This window comes from Rhinolophus sinicus, chromosome 8 (assembly GCF_057876585.1).
Source record: "Rhinolophus sinicus isolate RSI-liver-muscle chromosome 8, RSI-T2T, whole genome shotgun sequence".
NCBI classification, from domain to species: Eukaryota; Metazoa; Chordata; class Mammalia; order Chiroptera; family Rhinolophidae; genus Rhinolophus; species Rhinolophus sinicus.
The window spans coordinates 79,193,921-79,201,256 of NC_142508.1; the positions used below are offsets into that span (position 1 = coordinate 79,193,921).

The 7,336-nt window shown below is 49.7% G+C and overlaps 1 long non-coding RNA gene across 1 annotated transcript; it reads right to left on the reverse strand.

Moving 5' to 3' along the window:
* Positions 1-413: 413 nt before the first annotated feature.
* LOC141567690 (uncharacterized) lies at positions 414-5,171 on the reverse strand. The gene is made up of 4 exons (XR_012490510.2): positions 4,345-5,171; positions 3,652-4,260; positions 2,701-2,833; positions 414-2,323 (listed from the first exon to the last, which is right to left on the reverse strand). It is a non-coding gene; the product is annotated as an uncharacterized LOC141567690 (long non-coding RNA).
* Positions 5,172-7,336: the final 2,165 nt, after the last annotated feature.

Sequence of the window (7,336 nt, forward strand, 5' to 3'; positions counted from 1 at the left end):
GGAGAGATGCATTTTCTGTTTTTTTGTGTGTGTGGTTTTTTTTTTGTGGAGGGACCTTGGGGAGAGACAACATCCCATAATAAAGTGAGCTGAAAAAAAATCAGAATCATGTTATTATGGTGACATCTCTATCAGCCAAGGGTTCCCAGACCAGCGGAGCACGGAAAAGCTTGAAAAGAGTTAGAAGAACAGCTGGAAATAAGAAAAAAGACTTAAGACATAAAAACAGTGCAGTCCACCCACAGCGTGGAGATGGAAGGGTCCCACTGGACCTCACAGCCCTTGTGGGACAGGAGGCATCGCTGGGCCGGGAGCAGCAAAACTTCATTCTAGTCCCTTCCAGGAGCATAAGGGGGGAGGGGTCAGGGGTCAGAGACTGACCACGCTCTACCAAAGTGCTGCTTTTTCCACGTTTATTTTTCACATTCTATGTTGACGTAGATGACAAGATATTAGGGGGCCAAGTGTAAAAGCAAGACCACGAGAGACAGAAAACAGCCAAAGGTAGCGCGTGCTTGCTACCTGCTTTCCCCAAACAATGGTGCCGGGCTGGCCACCCTGACCAGAATCTGCTTACACTTGGGGCCCCACCCAGCTATTAACCAGATTGGAGCTCAGAGATTCATTTTCAGCTGCCAGTTGGGGTGCTGCTGCTCAGTGACCTCCGAGATGCTCTGAGGTAGATTCCTCCAGGGCTTTCCTGGGAAGGATGTCGTCAGTGTGCTGGTCCCCTCCAGTGTGGCACAAACAAGAGAACGAACAGCCAGGCGTGGGAAGTGGAGCTTGGGGACCATCTCACCCCCTTCCTCCTTCATTTTACAAGTGAGCCTCCTGTGGCTTGGGAAGGCTAACTGCCTTCTATCAGGTCACACATGCCACAGTGAAAGGAGGAACTGCACAGCTTTAGAGGAGGAAACGCGTCATCGTCAGGGAGGTAAACACTGAAGTGCGTTAACGGGACTCTCCTTCGGGAAGGCAGGGAAACAGGATGGATGTTCTTACAGCTTGACAGCTCACGAGAATCAAAGTCCTTCCCATGCCTAAGAATCTACAAACACAGAAAAACAAAAACACTACAGGATGAAGAGTCCGGTTTGCAGAACAGAGCCTGGGCAGCAGATACAGCTGGATGACCAACCCATAAGGGAGCCGGGGACGTTCCCAAAGAACACTGGCTGGGTAGGTACTTGACCACAGTTTGGCCTCAAACAGAGAAATGAGCAAGGCATCCTTCTGGGTACTGCGGAGCTCACAGAGATGTAGGGAGGGATGGGGAGAAGTAACGCTGCCATGTTGGGACCAGATCTGACAAAGTGTCACTGTCATGGGTATTATTACCTCACGGCAAGCCACTGAGCTAAGTATTGTTTTCTCTGTTTTACAAAGAGGAGCCTCACACAGTGGCAGAGAAGGAATCAGGATAATGTGCTTGTGCTTTCTCTTCCTATGCCTGCCCAGAATTAAGCTGGAAATGGGTGGCTGCACAGAGAAACTTGGGCGTGTTCCTGCAGTTGACATTTCACAGAACTAAAAACTGTAACATAGAAAAAGGAAATAAACATTGTCTGGAGCCTGCACACACAGCCATAGGCACAGGGATGGAATGACACCCTTTCCCTCTGATTCTGGTCTTAAGGGGCCGCGGGAGGCTCCCATTGGCAGAGAGCGCGTCGCTGCAGGGAACAGATTTGTGACTTCTCCCAACACACAGTTTAAGAAGTCTGGGCTCTATTCTGTAAGCAGTGGGACTCAAAAAAGATTCCTGAGCACAAGAGGAACTGGCCTGGACACCACGCTTGTGGGGGAGCTGGGCTGTAAGGACAAAGCCCAGGTTTGACAAGCTGTTGAGAAGAAGTACTTGAAACAATCTAGATGAGAAGTCACAAAGAGGTGATAAAATGGAAAGAGAAATTGGATGGAAATGACCTGGGGCCCTAACTTCAGACAGCCTGTATGATTCATCCCTGAAAATGTGGTTATGTGATATGGTCCCATTAGCCTCGAGCAGGCAATTAGCAAGAATTTCCTAGAGATAATGGCCTTGACCCAAAAGGCTTCTCCAGGTGGACAGCTGGGTGGAAACAATCCTCTGGGAAGCGAGGCACTGGGGGCTCTCAAGGCCCGGTTCAAACACCTCTCGCTCGCCTGAGCTGGGAGAGGATCTTCACCAGAGAGCACCTTGCCCTCCCACACCAAGCAAAGCCTCCTGGGAAATAAGGAGGGAGACGCTCTTAGCTGTTCCATCATCTGAGAGCTTGCCCCTTCCACTTGTTCCCATCTCCCAGTGGCGGTGTTTCCACACTGCAGCCTCCTTGCTGCTTCCCTGAAAAATAGGCAGAATCATGTCTTGCTTCTGAGGGCCTATTAAGAAAGCACTTTGATGATTAACTTTTCTTAATGAGCAGAACAGACTTTAAAATTGTCAGTCCTATTACCCGGCCCTACCCCTGGGCCTCCCTCACAGCTAACCCCGTGCCCTACTTTCTCCGTCTATCACAAACACAAAAGCTGGTGGAAGATCCATTTCCTCCTCCCGCCCCTTTCCCCCATTGTTATTGCCTTAGTTGTAGCTGTCAAGAGACCTTGCTAACGAAAAGAATAAGTCAGTATTAGCTTACTAGAAAAACGCTAATGAGAGTAGAAATCGCAAGTAGGCAGAGAATAGAGTAGAAAGGAAATTCACCACAAAGTCAAGTTCACCTCCTCCACTGCCATGACCCAGACGACGACCCTTGTTTGTGAAGAACGGAAACATCTGCTCCTGCACATCACAGGACACACATCATGATTGGCTACTGCTACTTTTGTAAGTGTTGGGATTTTCGTTTCTCCCCTGGAAAAGAGCAACACATTTTAGAAACACTCTGATTTCTTACCTATAATCAGTAGAAAAAATTTCTAATTTAGCTTCATTTTGAGGAAATGATGCTTGGACTGGATTCCAAAAGCAGATGACGTGTATAATTGGCAATTCTCTGCCTTTAAAAAGCGTGACAAATGTCCCAGAAGAGCCTTCGCCAGCACTGTAACAAGAGGCCCCCCCGGAAGCCCTTCGAGGCGTGTCTGTCCCCTGACGTGGAAGCATGGAGGAAAGAAAACAGCTTTTTGAGGTGGCTGGGTAGCTTCGGGCACCCAGTGATTTGGTGACAGCAGCTTGAAAGGTAGAAAGCTAACTCTGCAAATGTGTCCTAGTCACCTTAATTAAGGCCAAAGCCTCTTCGTTAAGAAGGAACCGCACTAGAGTTCGGAAATCCAATATAAGTTGCCACAATGAGTTGGGAGGGATGGAGAGCATGGACCAAATCCACAGCTCAAGGCACGTATGATTCCAAGCGGCCCTGTTAAAGCGATCTCACATTAAAGGCCAAGTCGATGGCAGGAGCCCAGGGAGGCGGTGTGGTGAGGACCAGCGACCCTGGCATTTGCTGCACAAACCCCCTCTGGCCTTGGCCTTCCTGGGGGCTGGCCCTCTTTGTTTCCACTCCTGCAACAAGCTCCCCAAACTCTTCTTCCTCACTCCAAGGCGTTCATGTCACCTCCCTGCTTCAAACCTTCCAAGGTCTTCCCACTGCAGCCAAACCCCTAGCCAAGGCCTGCAGGATCCCCCACCCCCAATCTGGCTCCAGCCCCGCTCTCCAAACCCACACCTACCCTTTCCCGTGTTCACTCCAGTCCAGCAACTCTAGACTTCCGTCTGTTTGATGGACACAGCTAACGGGTGCCGGCCTCAGTGCCCTTGCATCGTGGCTCCCTCCTCCTGGGTCGCTCTTCTCTCCCAGCTCCACGTGGCTTGCTCCTCCCCATTCTTCAGGTCAAATGGTACCTGCTCACAGAAGGCTTTCTGACCCTCCCTATATGTTAATAACATCTCCCTCGCCCCCTTCTCAACTCTCTCACCACTGTCCAGTTCTTATTTCTTTTTGTTGTCAAGCTCGGACATTGTTGTATTTCTTTATTGTCCTGTCCCTGCAGCCTGGAATGTAAGTTCCTTGAGAACAGAGATGTCACCTGTGTCGTGCACCACGAGATCCCTAGCACCTGTGACAGTACTCAATCAGTATCTTTGAATGAATGAAGACACAAATTTGTTATGAGAGTCACAATGATTACATACCTAGAAATCAATCTTTAAGAACCTCAGCAATCCGGCAAGAGCACGTGAAACTATGCCAGTCTGGTCATGCTTTACGGAGAATTCCGCACACACGTCAGTCAGAGCTGTCACTGCAGCTCCAATCACCCTGTGCTCCCAGCTGGCACCTGACAGAAGACAGAGGTAATTTGTAGGAAGTCACATTATAGCAACAACCACAGGTTTCAGTTTCACTCCCCAGGAGCACTTACACTCAGTCCTGGGTATTTTTACCCAGAGTTGCATCCTGCAGCCGGGCCCATTAATATCCTCCATAAACAAGCCCCGGGGCATCGGTTGGAAAGGCTTTAGAATAATGTCTCAAGCCGTCTGGGCACAGGCAGTAATTTCAGTCAGAGCGATGCCGCTGCTTGGGGCAGAGGAGTCTGTGATCCAAAGGAGACACTAGACTTGGACTGTCCTCCCGCAGCCCACGTATCTATTCTTCTTCCACATCTGCTTATTGTCCTCGGCCGCCACACGCACACCCAGGGAACACAAATAAGGCAGCTTCACTAGTTAGTATGCAAAGTGTGAGTGTGCTCACTGGAGCATGTTTTGTTTCATTTTGAGTCAGTGATCCGGAGAGGAAAGTAGAAAGAGATGGAACCAAATGGGGCCCAACTCATCGATTGTGTTTGGTTCCCGTTAGAGCAATTCTAAAATACGTAAATGTTAATGCTCTGCAGAAATAAGGGCTTATGGTCGGTCTGAATCCTTTCCGACGGCTCCCTGCATGACGGACTGGTTTCTGTTGGTTACAGAACTTCCCCACTGGTGACACGGCTGTGTGTGGCCCCTGCAGAGCCATACCAAACTGGGGGAGTAAACAAGAACGCTAATGAGGGGAATCAGCGTGGGGCTGCACTTCCTCGGGGACTGCAGGGGAGAACCCTGGGAGATGGGACTGCACTGGCCTCGGTATCAGGACAGGACACTGGGGAGCATTTGGCTACGTCTGCAGGGATAGCCCTGGCCTGGTGGCACCAGAGGCAGGCTTCCAGAGAAGGTACTAGAAAACCCCAGGGTCTGATGTGCTTGGAACCTCTAAATTCAGGGTCACTGCTCCCCCTTACAGTGGGACAGAGGTCAAGGGCATTTACGTGGAAAGCATTGAAATAATTAGGACGGGACAGAGCAAAGCCAACCTTTCTTCCTCAAATCTAAGAAAAAAACATTTAGAAGGTCAGACCCGCTCAGGTCAGCCCTGTCATTTACCCACCGGCTTCACCACTGTTAACCAACATGAAAGCACACGTCATGTGCAAGGTGCCCCCTTGTGTGCGGGACACTCAGTGACAAACAAGAGAGACAAGTCCCCTGCCTCCTCTAGAGTTTTCACTCCAGTGTAAGGCCATCGTTTTCCTGTTTTTTAAAAAAGAGCTCTATTAAGATATAATTCACATGCCGTACAATTCACCTATTTCAGGTATACAATTCAATGGCTTTTCATTTATTCACGAAGTTGTTCAACCATGACCACCATCAATTTTGGAACGTTTTCATTAACCTAAAAGGTAGCATAAGGATTTAAGGAGCTAATCACTTAGTTAATTATCGAGTTCCAATTGTGATCATTGCTTCCACTTCTTGAAAAGAAGGCAGCATGTAGCACGAGAAGCCGTCTGGTCTTGGGGCTCCAAGGAAGCTCCCTGCAAAGTGACATTTGAATTGAGAGCTGATGAGTGAGTAGGAGAGAGCCCGGCAAAGGAGTGAAGTGAGGGGGAGGCAGACAAAACAGGAGCGAAGACGTGGTGGTAAGAAACTGACACAGGAATTTTGGATTCTATCTTGGAATCATTGGTTTTCTATATTTAAAGAGCCTTAAGTGTCCCCACTCTCCTCTCACCACCTCCTTGCCCCATGCTCTGATTTTCATATCAAAAGTGTATCTCCTGCTGACAACTGGAGAATGGATGGGGGGAGGCAAGAGTGAAAGCAGGAAGAAGGGCTAGGAGCCCATCATGGAAGTCCAGCTGGAGGATGATGGTGGCCCAAACCAGGGTGTCGGCAGTGGACATGACAGCACTGAATTGATCCAAGATTTGTTGGGACCTGAATTGAAAGACCTTGGTTGTTGACTGACTGACTGACTGACTGACTGACTGACTGACTGACTGACGGGGGGAGGGGAGAATATGGCACCAAATATGGTGCCTCCAGCGCTGGGTATCTGGGTTACAGGAGGAAAACTGGCAGAAAACAGGGATTTTAGGTGTGGGAGAGAGATCATTCCAGGTTCAATACTGGATATATTGACAATGAAGTGTCTACAGACTGTCAAGTAGATGGTTGCATGAGTCTTACGTCAGAGGTGAGACCTGGGCTGAAGACACAAACACCGGAGTCGCTGTACAGCGGGCTTGTGAGCAGTGAGACCACCCAGGTAGAGGCGACCCAGTAGAGGTGGGGGACTTGGCAAAGCCAAGGGCAATGACAATATTTTAATGGTGGTTGGAAGAGAATGAGCTGGTAAAAGACCCTGAGAGAGCGCTGCCAGGGAGGAAGAGGGAAACTGGGAAAGTGGTGACCTGGAAACCAAGGGGAGATGGCGCTTTCAGTCGGGAAATGTTATATGTGTATACACTGCTGAGGGATGAGGTCTAAAAACTTGTTCATTGGATAGGTGACATGAAAATTATTGGTGACCTACTCATTTCAGTGACAGACAGCGAGGTGCAAAAATAGGACGTGTGTAGACAGTTTTGAGAAATTGGGCTGTGAATGGGGGAGAAAGGTGTGTGGATGATGGGCCATGTGGGGTGAGGGAGGAAGGGCTGAGTCGGGAGAGATGTAAGCAAATGTTCATGCTAACAGGCAAGGTTCAGAGCAGAAGCAGAGAGAGCAGAGGCTGCTGGGAAAGCGCCTGGGCAGGCAGGAGGGGTGAGACCCAGCGGAGCAGCAGGGCTTGGCCTTTGCTGGAAGGAATGCCTGCCTCCGCCTGCGGGAGCCTGAAGAAAATCTTGGTTTCCACGACAGCCAGGAATGAACCTATGTGGCACTGGGGGCAGGGACGGTGGGCATCGCTGTTCACTGTGCCCTACATGTGGGGGGAGTGCGCTTCCTCTCCCCACTAACACAAACACGCATGCGAACACACTCTCATTACACACATTTGAAACAGGAACCTCACAGGAGACCCACCTCTACTTCCCACTGACAAGCTTTCTCCTTGCACATCTGAGACGTCAGCTTATACTTCAC